The sequence below is a fragment of the Alligator sinensis genome, unplaced genomic scaffold (genome assembly GCF_000455745.1).
Source record: "Alligator sinensis unplaced genomic scaffold, ASM45574v1 scaffold489_1, whole genome shotgun sequence".
NCBI classification, from domain to species: domain Eukaryota; kingdom Metazoa; phylum Chordata; order Crocodylia; family Alligatoridae; genus Alligator; species Alligator sinensis.
This window is the reverse complement of record NW_005841901.1, coordinates 3,338,764-3,352,944: the sequence shown is the minus strand read 5'-3', so window position 1 is coordinate 3,352,944 and position 14,181 is coordinate 3,338,764. Positions and strand designations below refer to the sequence as shown.

General features: G+C 48.2%; 1 protein-coding gene across 3 annotated transcripts in view; it reads right to left on the bottom strand.

Moving 5' to 3' along the window:
* The window catches only part of CDC42EP3 (CDC42 effector protein 3), a 35,158-nt gene extending 21,731 nt beyond the window's left edge, over positions 1-13,427 (bottom strand). The window contains exon 1 of one of the 3 annotated variants that reach the window (XM_006018432.3): positions 12,085-13,427. The gene's annotated coding sequence lies outside the window, so the exon portion shown is untranslated. The remainder of the gene's footprint in view (positions 1-12,084) is intronic. The other 2 variants (XM_025197624.1, XM_025197625.1) reach the window with 2 other exon arrangements.
* Between the last annotated feature and the right edge of the window lie 754 nt (positions 13,428-14,181).

Below are 14,181 nucleotides of genomic sequence, written 5' to 3'. Positions count from 1 at the left end.
AGTGGGGAGGGAAGGAAGGAGCAGATGTCTGAGGCCCCTGGAGGGTTCCTTCATCCTACATCGTTAACCTGAGCTTTCAAACATCACCTTGACTTTCTTTTAAATCTCAGCATCAATGGGTGCATACTCAGGTACTAACTCTCTGACAGTTAAGCTGTCTTAACATTTTAAAGTCAACTTAATTGTCAGAGCATACACACACGTGGAACAGAGGTGACTTAAATGCAGCACAAGATAATATACCTCTGAGGTGTATTATCTTGAATTGCATTAGTTAAGTCAACTTAGCTCAGAAGATTAGTTAAGTCAACTTAGTTAAGTTGCCTTATTTTAAGTTGACTTATTACATGTGTATGCACCCAGTGTCACATATGTTGAGATAAGATGGCCCTATGCCTTTTACTATTTATAGCACCAACCTAGAAAACTACAAAGCCATGACATCCAGACTGGGTGGGTGGTAAATGTTAAGAAACAGGTCACTGATACAAAGTGATCTGGACTGACTGGTAAAGCTGGGTGCAAGCAAACAGGATGCATTTTCATAGTTTCATAGTTTCTAGGGTTGGAAGGGACCTGAACAGATTATAAAGTCTGACCCCTTGCCCTGGGCAGGAACAAGTGCTGGGATCATAATACCCTAGCCAGATATCTATCCAACCTCCTCTTGAAGACCCCCAAGGTATGGGAGAGCACCACCTCCCTTTGGAGCCCATTCCAGAGCCTGGCAGCCCTAACCATAAAGTAATGCTTCCTGATATCAAGCCTGAACCTGCTCTCAATCAATTTGTGGCCGTTACTCCTTGTTATCCCAGGTGGTGCGCGGAGTAACAGAGCCTCACCTATTTTCTGCTGGTCCCCCCTGGTGAGTTTATAGACAGCCACCAGATCCCCTCTCAGTCTTCTCTTGTGGAGGCTGAATAGATTCAGGCCCCTCAGTCAATCTTCACAGGGCCTGGCCTACTGCCCCCTCACCATGTGAGTGGCCCTCCTCTGGACCCTCTCAAGGTTAGCCACATCCCTCTTGAAGTACGGTGCCCAGAACTGGATGTAGTACTCCAATTGTGGCCTGACCAGCGCCACATAGAGGGGAAGGATCACCTCTCTGGACCTGCTTGTGATGTATCTTTAGATGCACGACACGGTGCAGTTAGCCTTACTGACCGCTTCCTCACATTGGCAGCTCATGTCCATCCTGGAGTCAACAATGACTCCAAGATCCCTTTCAGCCACTGTGTTGTTGAGAAGTGTGTTCCCCAGCCTATAACTGTGTTGCTGGTTCCTTCTCCCTATATGTAGCACCCTGCACTTGTCTGCATTGAATTCCATCCTAGTCTCATCCGCCCACCTCTGTAACCTGTCTAGATCTAGTTGGATTCTGTCCCTCCCCCCCAGAGTGCCTGCTTCTCCCCATATCTTTGTGTTATCAGAGAATTTGGACAGCATGCTTTCCACGCCCACCTCCAAGTCGCTGATAAAGATGTTGACTAGCACAGGCCTGAGGACCAAGCCCTGGGGGATTTCACTGCCTAGATCCCTCCAGGTCAAAAATGACCTGTCCACCACCACTCTCTAGGTGCGACCATCAATACTGGTAAAAGAAAGACCATGCATTCAGGAACAAAGCACACAGGATCTCCTTACAGAATTCTATTATGATAAAGAATTATTCTGAAAGGAGCTTGGGTTTGAGGTGAATCATGAGCTGAACATGAGTTCCCAATGTGACACCATGGCCAAAAGGACTTATGTGATCTTTGCTTGTATAATACAACAAAATAATAATGAGTAGAAGTGGGAAAGTTGCATTACTTCTAGATCTGGCATTGGTGTGGCCACTACTGGAATAGTGTGTCCACACTTTAAGAATGATGTTGATAAACTGGAGAGGACTCCGAGAAGAGCCATGAAAATGATTAAATAATTGAAAAACATGCCCAATGGTGGCATGCTCAAGCAACTTAATTCATTAAAAGAAGGTTATGGGGCAATTTGATCACAGTATGTGGTACTAAGAAAATAAAACAAATGATAGAGGGCTCTTCAATCTACAAGATGAAGTTATAACAAGATTCAATTGCTAGAAACTGAAGCTAGTTAAATTCAGACCAGAAATAAGATATTAATTTTTAAGAGACGGTAATTAGTCATTGGATCAACTTACAAATGGTTGTGGTGTTTAAATCCTTTGGTTTAAACATTCCAGTGCTGGATGTTTTTCTGAATATATATGCTCTAGTTTAAATCACAGAGGTAACCCAGGGACAGCAACTTGGAATGCCTTGTAAAATCAGGAGTTGATTCATATCCTACTAGCTTGCGTTAAGGATAAGCCTTACATACTTTTCCAGTCTCTGTAAAAGTCTTTCTGATAGTTAAAAAAAAGTATCTCTATTTAATTTTATCTGAGGAAAATTACATCCAAACAGTAGCATTTTAGAAAAAACTATAGTATTTCAAACTATGTTTCTGACTTTGTACTTGAAATATCTTGCATGGAGTATTGACTCAAGCCAGTAATTCACTTTCCTGTCAAGCTGCCATAAAAAGTTTGATGTTTGCAAACTTTAAAATGGGAAGTTTGTACTCCTTGGCTAGTATGCAGACAAAAAACAATGCATATTTTTTAAGGCTGCTCAGCTCACTCACTATAAAAAACTACAACAGGAATATTTTCAACTTGGGTGCCTCAAGTCAGGGATCTAGCAGATTTAAGTGCTCAACTTCAGTTCTGAAATTCTTTTTCTCATCTCCAAGCAAGTTAAAAATCTCAAGGAGAAAAACAAAAGGCTCTACAAGTTTGAGAATCACAGATGCCATCAACGGGCGTAATAGCAGCATTAATTTAATCACGTATCTTATGCAGCTAATGCCCTTGTGATGTTTTAACTGAAAGAAACTGAAATAAGCTTACCAAATGGACAGACTTTCTGAAGTCATGAGACTACAAGTGAAATGCTAATGATAGCATACAGCTTTCTTTTTAATAATGTTTTAACATTTTAGTTGAGATTAAGTATTTAAATTGGACTTCAAAATGATGCAAGATGCTTGTCTTAAAAACAGTACTCAACTACTGTTTACCTTGATGCCTGTGCTCCCATATAATTTTGTAATTGCAGCAATCATACTTCAAGCATGAGACGCTCTGGAAGCTCATTACATTGCTAGGATAAACTCAAGATTCACAAACTCTGAAAATCTAAGACTCTCAACTACCAACACACTTAATAAAACACATTCAGCCAAGTCTTCTCAGATGTTTCAGACAAATGCCTTTAATGCACATTGACAGCCCCAACCCCCACACAGAGTACAGTAAATACTGCTTCCTTTGTGTTACATACCCATGCAAAATAATATATACACTAGGAAATGGTGTGAAATGCCACAGGTACAGCTCCCGACATTTCTGGTTGCCCATTTTGTTATAGGATCCTTTCATCAGTTGCTTATGTGAATTTGCCAAACTTTGTCATTCTGGGCAAAACGTTTCATGCTGGTTGAATCACAGGGTCCTGGCAGACATTACAATAATGGCACAACTAACGTGCTGTGACAAATTGTAATATTCTACACCTTCACCCCAATTTATAGCACATTAACAGGGTAAACCAGCTATAAAGATTTCCACATATAACTAGTTTGTATCATGCCTTAAATATGCCTGTTAGACCCAGGGCTGCCCCATGTGGATCTGCCTCTCAACTGAGTGCCTGGAACAACACAAGATAGTCCCAGGTCTTTAAAAAACTCAGGATATGGGAACCCAAGGGGCTCTCTGGTTTTAGGTCCCTGAACCCAGGCTTTTAAATCACTACATCTGCAACCCAGCTGAGTAGCACATGGTGATTTAAAATCCCAAGATGCTGGGAACTGAAACCAGGGAACAGCATCTCTGAAGAGGCTCTCCCCATCCTGGTTCCTAGGGCTTTTATACACCCATGTGTGAGAGTTCAAAGACGAAGAGCAGGGGAAGTCCCTGGGTTCCCTCCCACCTGGCACTTGCAGACCCATGCCCCAGGTAGCCCTGTGTGGGTTTAGAGCTGCCAGTGTGTGTGGAGCCTGAGATCGCGATTCCAGGCTCCCCACATGCCATGGGAACTAAGGTAAGGGACCTGTCCCTGATCCTGGCTCCCTGCATTGGCACTTGCACAACTGGGATTCGATCCCAACAATCCCAAGCCCTGCCATGTATACATGGCATGGAAGGACATGTGAATGTTAAATAAATGTCTGCAAGGGGCTGTAGAAATACAGAACTAGAAGTAACCTTAAAAGATCACCCAGTCCAAGGACGGCCAACCTGCAGCACAAGTGCTTCTAGTGGCATGGGCAGCCCGTGCGACATGCAGAAGATAGGGCAGGAATCAGAACAGCAGACTGCTCCGAGTCTAAGGCAGGACTGGGGTGGCAGTTAGGCGGACACATCCCCATGAGCAGAAATGTGCATTTCCCCAGTGATGAACAGAAGTGGCACGTGTTTGTGTCACTGCTAGCTGTCCTCAGAGAATGCCCCTGCATGCGTGCTCTGGCGCAAGGCAAGTTGCTCCAGGTGGGGTAGAGGAGGTTGGGGCCAGCACCTGGGTTGGCCCCAGCAGCCTTACCTGGGGTTCTGGGGGTCTCCTGGGACTACTGCAGTGGTGATCTGGGCACGCAGAGCCTGGCCAGCAGCCAGTGCAACTCTGGCCGGCTAGGCGCGTTTCAGGTGGCACATGCTGCCGCCATGTGCATTGCACTGGTTTTTTTTTGACACAGGTTTTTTTGACGCTAGGATCTTGTGTCACAAAACCCAGCCATGCCGCCAATTAGCAGTGCAGTGAACATGTGCATGTTGTAGAGCACGCAGTCTGCAGCGCCACAAACTAGGTGTGCACTTGTTTGGACATGCCCAGGGAAAGTGCAGGCCTAATTTGTAGCATGCCTACCAAAAAGGTTTACCCCCCCCCCAGTCCTGCCTCCATTGAGGCAGGACAATTACACACAGACCACCCCAACAGATGTTTATCCAACTACTCATTGTCTTTTTTATAGGAACCTTCATGTTGTATCTGTCCCCCGCATCATTCCCCCTATTCTGCCACCATCATTCTTCTTCCAGACTAAACCACCCCAGCTCCTTCACCCTTTCTTTACAAGTCATATTTTCTAAACCTCTTTTTCTTGATCTTGTCTGGACTGTCTCCAGCCTGTCTACATCTTCCTTAAAAGCATGGTGCACAAAACTGGAAATGGTACTGCAGCTGAGGCCTCCCTGACAGAGTAAAGCGGGATAATAACCTCCCATATCTTGTATACAACACTCCTATTAATATACCCCAGAATAAGATTCGCCTTTTTTGGCAAAAGCACCGCATTGCTGACTCACTGAGTTTCCAATCCACTCACCCTCCAGGTCTTTTTCTGCAGCACTACTGCCTAGCCAGTTATTCCTCATTTTGTGTTTGAGCGTCTGATCTGCCCTGTCTAAAGGTAGGACACTACATTTGTTGTTACAGAAACTTATCTTGCCAACTCCAGAGACTCTCTAGTTGATCAAAATTGATCAGAGGCTGTCTGACTAGGGGCAGAGAGAAGGGAAGTGAAAGCAGCAGTTCAGAAGAAACAACGCGTCTTTTTCAGAGAAGTCAGTCACAGGAAAATGCATTGTTTTGCTCTGTATAAACATTTTTACAACTGTTTAGTTGAAAAGGTCTAGTACTTCCATGCTTTGGACCAGGGCTGTCCAACATCCTGGCATTTTGTGGATGCACACAGATGAGAACGAGACACATACCTATCTCCCTTCTTTTTAAGTCATGCCTTACAGGAGATGAGTTAGGCTTTTTTTTTTTTTTTTTTTTTTTTTTTTTTTAAAGGGGGAAAAAACAAAATGTGGGAAATTTTTTTTTTTTTTTTTTTTTTAAAGGTAGGAAAAGCCAAACTTGGGAAATGTGTTACTTTGGAGAAATACTCTGCATTTTTTTTCATACCACATCTATGACGTGACACTGTTATGCTTTCAAACTCAAGGCAAAATCTGATTGAATTTTCCACATCCTTCAATCCCACTCTGGCACAGTCAGCTTTTGTCTTCACAGACATCTTGTTTTTATCTCTGGGGGACTAACTGAACTTGTACTCTCACAGTTTTCTCAAAAAGCTCAACCAGACTTGTATTAGTATTTAAAACCACATCATCATTGTTGGTCCAATGCCATCACATAGGCTGAGCAAAGTTAAGATTTGTACTCCAGCAGATATAGTCTGAAACAGAAATAGGAGACATCCCTAGCACTAACTATCCCTACTAGTGACTGCAAGAAAAGTAGAGACCTCTTTTTCCCTGGGGAGAAATTTAAAGCAAAATTCAACAACACTGTATTCCCCAAACGACAGTACATCAACTGTACTAGAAAATAAAGACGGGAAAGTGATACCAAAAACTACTTCCCCATGGGAATTAATTATTAGAAGAAGTGGCAATACACAGCCTGAGTAAGCTACTGTTACTTAATGCCCGGTATGCCAAATGGAAAACAGAATGGTTATGGTCTATTTGGAATGCGTGTCCTGCAAGTGGGGGCGGGGAGAATCGGTCTAATCTTTGCCTGTGTTCTAACACCAGTCTGTCCAACCCTGAAAATAAGTGGAATGAAAGCCAATTGAGAAGCTAAATCAAACCATATTTAGTTACAGCAGTTAGCTAGATGTAACAGCAAGTTTATGGGTTTGTAGTAAATATTTAAATATGTATGAAAACCACTTAGAAAAGATGTTAACAGAAGGAACATCAAGGTTCAGAGCAGAGTTCATGTATGTAATGCACATGCATAATATGAAGAGAAGAATGGAGCTGGCTTCTACGCATGCTACATTTAATTCTTTGGTGAATACAATTAAAAAGGTCAGATTTTCCAAGGGTCAGAATCAAGAATGATACTGACTGAAACATTTTTTACAAGATGTGTACTCTGTACGCTATTCTTTTGTAATCAACGGGGATCTGAATTTTCCATTTTCCACAAAAAAAAAAAAAAAAATGGAAAAACCTCAGATTTTCCCTTTTACCAGAGAAACATGCACATTTTAAATTTTAACAGAGAAACACGTGGATTTTGCTCTTTTGCAAAGAGCTCTCTGCAGGTTGACAGAGTTCCAGCCTTAAAGGGGCTGCGGCAGGGGTGGGCAAAGTACGGCCTGCAGGCCAGATCTGACCTGCCAGCCAGCCCCCTCCCCCCCACCATAACACACCCTATTGACTGGCTTAGCTTCCTGGCATCTGGGCAGCAGGTAGGGAAGCAGTGGGGGTGGGGGGGGAGCTGCAGCTGGGTGGGGCAGGGAGTGTGGGGCTGGCAGTGGCATGGAGGCCACACCCAAAGGGGGCAGCAGGAGTGTGGAGCTCAGCTAGGCAGGGCATGGGTGTGAGGACCTCCCCCCACACTCTCCCACACAGAAGCAGGCCAGGTAGGCTCTGCATGGGGGCAAGGAGCGCAGCCTGCCTGGCCTGCCTCTATCCAGTCCTGTGCTAGAGTCAGTTGCCTTTCCCACCCCTGCCACACAGGTCCTGGGACTCCATCAGAAATAGAGGGGAGCCCCAGCCCTTGCTTCCCCGTGGAGTCCCAAGACCTGCGCAGCAAGGGGTGGGGAGGGCAGTTGGCTCCAGCGCAGGGCTTCCCCTGGTGCCGTGCAAGTGCAGGAGCCGCAGGTGAGCTGCACAGAGCCTCGCGATAGAGGTGGGCCAGTGGCAAAGGACAGGGGTTAGAGGGCAGGACTTCTGGTCCCAATATAGCGACCAGGGAGAGGGGCAACTACCAAGGGGTGGGCTACCCATGCGGCACTTGGCAGCTCACCAAAATTCGGTAAGTGGTCCTTCAGTCGAATTAATTGCCCAGCCCTCGGCAGGGGGGGAGAGGGAGGAGGGCAGTCGGGGCGGGGGGCACTATATGCATGGATATGCACATGGCCGTCAGGCAGCCCGGAGAGCAGCTCCCGCAGATAAGTCTGGTGGCGGGGGTGGGTATTGAGGCCCCAAATAGGGAAGGAGGGAGTTGGGCAGGGCAGGGCTGGGGATGCTGCCCAGCTGGGCAGTGCATGGGGCGTGGGGTTTAGGGCCACTATGCACTGGCAGGGAACGAGATGCTCGTCCAGGTGGGGCTGGCTCCCTGCTGCCATGTGCACACCCAGTGGGGAAGGGGGGACCTGTGCCCTCCAGATCTCTGTGCAGGGCAGGGGCAGGGTGGGCTGCCCGCTGCAGGGTCAGGCTCCCCGTCCTCCTGACCTCCCCCAGGGCCTCTGTGGCCTGGTGGGCAGGACCCGACGCAGCTGGGCAAGCTGGGGCCAGGTGGGGAAGATTGTTGCTGCTGCTGAGCCCCGCGGTGCCCTGGTGACGCATCCCCTGCCCGCACCAGAGCACTGGGAGTGGCAGTGTGAGGTTGTGCCCTTCGCTGCTTTGGGGTGGGCAGGGGGCGTCGCCAGGGCAGCATGGAGCTTGCAGTGGCAGCAACAATCTTCCCTGTCTGACCCCTCTCTGCCCTGTTGTGCTGGGTCCCATCCACTGGGCCACAGAGGCCCCAGGAGAGGGCAGCAGGGTGGGGAGCCTGAGCCTGCACCAGGCAGCCTGCCCCTGCCCCTGTCCTGTGCACAGATCTGGGAGGTACATGCTCCCCCTGCACACCCACCCAGAAGTGTGCATGGGCAGCAGGTAGCTGCACCCCACCTCTAGCCCGCAGCAGGTAACCTGCATCCATCCTGCTTCAGGCTCTACTCTGGCCATGCAACCTCTTTGGGGAAGGAGAGCTGGGCTCCCCGCTTGGGCCGCAGCAGCCTCTCACATGCAGCAGCTGGGGTTCGGGCACTGCTGCAGATGGCAGGGGGCTGCAGACCTGAGTTCCTGGCCCTATAGCCCTGGCACCTGGGGGCACCTTCTGGCAGGGCTATGGGGAGGCAGGGGGCTGTGGATGGGGAGTCAGGGGCCTGGGCCTGCTTCCTGCTGAGCTAAGGGGGCAGGGGGAGCTCTGATTTTCCATGATAAAAAACTCAAAATCAAATATAAAAAATTATAGGTACTTAGAATTTATTTTACTATAGTGATTGACACTGGTAGGCTTCCAAACTGCTTTAAAATTGTAAATATATCAATAAAACATTGTGTTCAATTGATACATACATATATATACACGCATATACATACACACATATATTAGTGGTGTTTCATTTTAATCATGGATTCTGTGGCTTTTACCAGAGAATTTACCTTTTTTTTTTTTTTTTAACCAGAGAATTTGCAATTTATCAGGGGAAACCAGGATCCCTGGTGATCAAAGACTTCTTGGTACTGTGTGTGAAGTCTCTTTCTTGGTGAGAAAAAATTATTATTAATGCTTCCACAGGTTTTCTGGATGTGTCAATGGAAGCTACCATAGCTACTTGAATCCAAGACAAGTTCTTTCATTCCTAATCAACATGAGGGTTTAAGCCCAGCTGGGACAGGCAGCAACTGCCTGGCTCCAGGCCCAGGGCAAACCCCAAGCCAAGCTGCCATCTGCCCTGGGCCAAGGTGGCTTGTGCTGTGGGGAAAGGATGCACTACAGAAGCACAAGGAAGACCATGCAGTGGGGAGGGGGGTATATGAAGAAGACTATGTGGTGCATGACTCATGGGGAGGATGGTGGACACCGCACAGCTGCTCCCCCTGCCACCGCCCTACAACCATTTACCTTCTGGTTCTGCTCTGGCTCTAACTCTGACCCCAACTCAGAGCTGCCACCACTGCTTTTGCCTGGCCAAGCTGGACCAACGCCAGGGCTGCTGCTACCACTGACTGCCCTACAGAAGCCAAGTGGCTGGGGGCCAAGTGGCTGGGGGGCAAGCGGCAGGGAGAGCAGGAGCAGGCATGGGAGGGGCAAGGAAAAGGGAGGCAAGGGTTCTGGCTGCCTGCTCACCCTCATCGCTCCACCACTGCTTTCCACACCACAATGGTGGTGGTGGAGGAGGGAATTCAAGATGACCCCCCATTAATTAGCTTCTACATAGAGAAAGTTATAAGCATTTTATAATTTTCTCTGTATACAATCTCATTATTTGAGGGGGGAGGTCATCTTAGGTCCAAAATTGCCTTGAATTGGGATAAACATGGTAGGCTCTGTGTGTGTGGGGTGGGGGGGGGGGTATGGTGTAAGGGTGTAGGAGGGCATAAGGTACATTGGGGGTTGTGTATATGTGGTGCATTGTGGGGGTAGGGTATGGGTGCGTTGGCATTGGTGGGGTGTGAAGGAAGGTGGGAGAGGTGTGGGGGCCCCCCCCCCCGGAGACACCCCCCCCACACACACGGCACAGCAGCAGGCAGGGGTGCTCAGGGTGCTCATGCCAGGCACTGGTGCCTTGGGGCACATGGCTTCAACAAGCGCAGCCCATCGTGGTGAGGGGCGCAGCCCCTGCTGGGTCATCGCTATTGCCAGCACTCCCTGCTGTGCACACACAGCTCCTACACTTGTGTGGCACAGGAGGGAAGCCCTGCATGCTGGAGCCGGCTGCCTTCTCCACCCCCTGCTGCACAGGTCCAGGGACAGGGAAGCTAGCCAGCTCCAGTATGGGGCTTTTCTCCCATGCCACATGAGTGCAGAGGCTGTGCATGCACGGTGGGGAGTGCTGGTGATAGAGATAACCTGGTGGGAGCTGCGCCCCTCACCACAATGTGCAGCACTAGCCAGAGCTGTGTGCCACTGGGCACAAGCATCCCAAGTAGCCCCGCCTACTGCTGCTGCTACTGCTTGCCAGCACTGTGTGCCATGGGAAGAGGAGTGATGGGGAGTGTGAGGTGGGCCCACCCAAGTTCCACGCTACCACTGCCCCACTGGGCAAGGGCTCCATGCTGCCACCAGCCCTGGCCCCATGCTCTGCACTCCTGCCCAGCTGCAGATCTGCCCCTACCCCAGTGCTTCCCTACCCATTGGCTGGAGTGAGCAGGACACCAGGGAAGCCGAGTAGGTAGGTCCCTTACTGGCTGCAGCAGCAGCCCCACCTGGAAGCTTGTGCACTAGCCAGGCCGGGCCCTTTTGCCCACAAGGGTAGGAGCAAGGCACAATAGAGTATGCTGGGGCATTTTTGTCCGTGAGTGCCTCACTCCCACCCTTACAGGCAGAAGGGCTGGGCAGGGTACAATTAGTTGGTGGGTGCTACAGGCTGGATGAAAGTGCCTGGTGGGCCAGATCCGGCTTGTGGGCCATATTTTGCCTGCCCCTGCCGTAGCACTACAGCACCCGTGCATCACCAGTGTTAATAGCCAGCGCCTCTAGATCAAGGGTGGGCAATTATTTTAGCTGGAGGGGCACTTTAGGAATTTGGGTGAACTGTTGTGGGTAGGTGGGGGGGTGGGGGGTGGAGAAGAGGGGAGAATGCTAACCTGGCCTGGCATGGCAGGGTAGGGTGGGGAGTGGGGTGTGCTGCTCCAGCCCTGTCCATCCACCGCACAACCATCACCAGGAGCACCAGAGGGAGCAGGTAGGTGGGGTCTCCATGGAAACCAGCTGGGACCTGTGCGGGCAGGGCACACTTGGCTGGCAGATCGGATGGGGCCGTGGGTGGGCAGGAAATGGCCTCCAGGAGTGAGACAGGCTGTCGGGAGCCGGGACGGCTGAGGGGTGACAGCACAGGGCTGAGGCCCAGGGCAGACGGGAGCCTCCGCTGTAGGGACTGCTGGGAAGTGGAGTCCAGATGCTGTCCCACCCCTGTGCTGCTGCACGCCCTGGGGCAGCGGGACTGGCCACACACCATGACTGGAGCTGCCCCCCACGCCTGGGCTGGGCAGTGGTAAGGGACCTGCCACAGGCCGGATGAGATCCCTTGGCAGGCCAGACCTGACCTGCAGGCCTTATTTTGCCCAGCCCTTTTCTAGAGGTAAATGTGCAGTAGATACTAATTGGCAGGTCACTTCCCTCCAACACTGAGCAAGGAACTCGTATTTGCCCTAAAGCTACTTGGTCCATCTGCCTCTCCTTCACTGAAGAACTTATGTTTACATTAGTAAACAATTAATCTCTTACACCATTTCTCTTCCCCCTCCATCCTGACTTCCTATTACAAATTTAAACCAGTATTACTCACATCCTTACAGGTGTCTGAGTTCCTCCCTGGCAGGATCAACAGGAGAGTGAGCTCTGCTGGTTTTACATTTTCCTTCATCTAGAGATGGCAGTGGCGATAAAAAGACTTCTTTGATCCTCTTTGCTGGGTGTGGGAGAAGCAGGAAGAGTCTTACTGAGAATCCTGAACATTAACTAAACATACTGCATATGGAAACCTCAAAAACTGTCTTAAGAGAACATTATGAGGCAAAGTCAAATAAGGGGAAGAGTCAAATAATGAAAAGTTAAGAAATGCCAGAATTAAGATGACCCATGAAACTTTAATCTGGCCCTTTCTGCATGCCCATTACGATAGTGTTAAACAATACAAAACACAAAGTCTGAGGCAGAGGAGGAATAAAATTTGGTGTCTCAGTCAACAGCTTTTTCCTTGACAACAGGTCTTATTCATTCCATGCACTGAATGTGGGAAATAGCACATTATTTTAAACATGTGCACAAGAGATGGGAATTAATATTCCATGATTTTGCTTGCTTCACATTCTTCAGGGCCTATAGCAGATAGACCCTGCAAGGAAGCATTTCTACCCAACGGTCAGCTGCTCTTCTTTCTAGGATTGATCACTTGGTTTCAAATTCCTTCACTCTTCCCTTTGTCTTCTGTGCCTGTTTGTCTTCTAGTCGGTGTCCCCAATATTGTTTGTTTTAGGTAGTTTTTCATTGCCCATTCTTAGCATATGGTCAATCCACTTTCATCTTCTTTCTTTTATTTCCATGATGATGTGTGCTTGTTTTGTCTTCTCTCCTGGCTGTCCTGGTAATACCAGTTTTGGCCAGAAAACCTGCAAGCTTCTTTTATCCCATCCATACAAGAAAAGTTCTTTCTTCTTTTCAACTTTTACTCATCCTCCAGCTTTCATGACTATATAACTGATTTTCCATTGCCGTTAAGTAATTTTTCATTCCAAGACTAATGTTTCCTTTGATCTCTCAATGGTCTTCAGTTTCATAAATACTGCTCTTGCCTTTGGTAAATATTTCTAAACAGCATCGCCTTCTCCAATTGTACTGCTTTGGGATACACCAGGTATACAGATTTTATTGGGTGTTGTTTACAAATGATTGGTTCTGGTGGGTCTACGCTAATCCTTATTGTTTGCATTTTCTTTGCACCGATTATTGCTCCCATGCATTCTGCATTTGTGCTCAGTCTCAGGAGGCAAATCCCAATAACAAAAACTAATTCTTTCAGGTTTGTCAATTTTTCCATTTTATACCAGTGCTTTGTGACCCTTCAAGTATTTTGGCTAATTTTACAGTGCAGGTAACTTTTAACATAGATACTTCCTGACTTCTGAATGCTTGAATTCGCAACCTCAGCAATATTTAATGTAGACTTTTTTTTGTAAGCAACTTCCCAGATGGCTCTTAACAATGTAAAACAAAAGTGGCACCATGTTAAACCGTATTCATAAACTTTAGGTATATAACTTAAAACTTTGGGTTTTTCATAGATTTTATAGAAATTAGGGCTGGAAGGAACCTCGGAAGATCATCGAGTCCAGCCCCCACCCTGCCTGAAGGGGCAGGAAGTCAGCTGGGGTCACAGGATCCCAGCAAGATAAGCATCCAATATTCTCTTGAAGGTGTTCAAAGTAGGTGCTTGAACCACCCCTGATGGCAGGCTGTTCCAGGCCTTGGGGACTCGGACAGTAAAGAAATTCTTCCTTAGGTCCAGCCTGAAACCGTCTTGCAGTAGTTTATAACCGTTCGAGACTCGTCATCCCTTGGGGCGTTCTGGTGAACAAAAGTTCCCCCAGATACTGGTGGTCATCCCTGATAAACTTACAGGTGGCCATCAGATCACCCCTGAGACTGCGCTTTTCCAGGCTAAAGAGCCCCATAGCTCTCAGCCTGTCATCGTAGGGTCTGTTTTCCTGACCTCTGATCATGCACGTGGCTCTTCTCTGAACTCTCTCAAGCTTCTCCACATCCTTTTTGAATTGTGGGGCCCAAAACTGGACACAGTACTCCAGCTGCGGCCTCACCGAGGCCGAGTACAAGGGGAGAATGACGTCCTGGGATTTGCTTGAGAAGCATCTATGGGTGCAAGCCA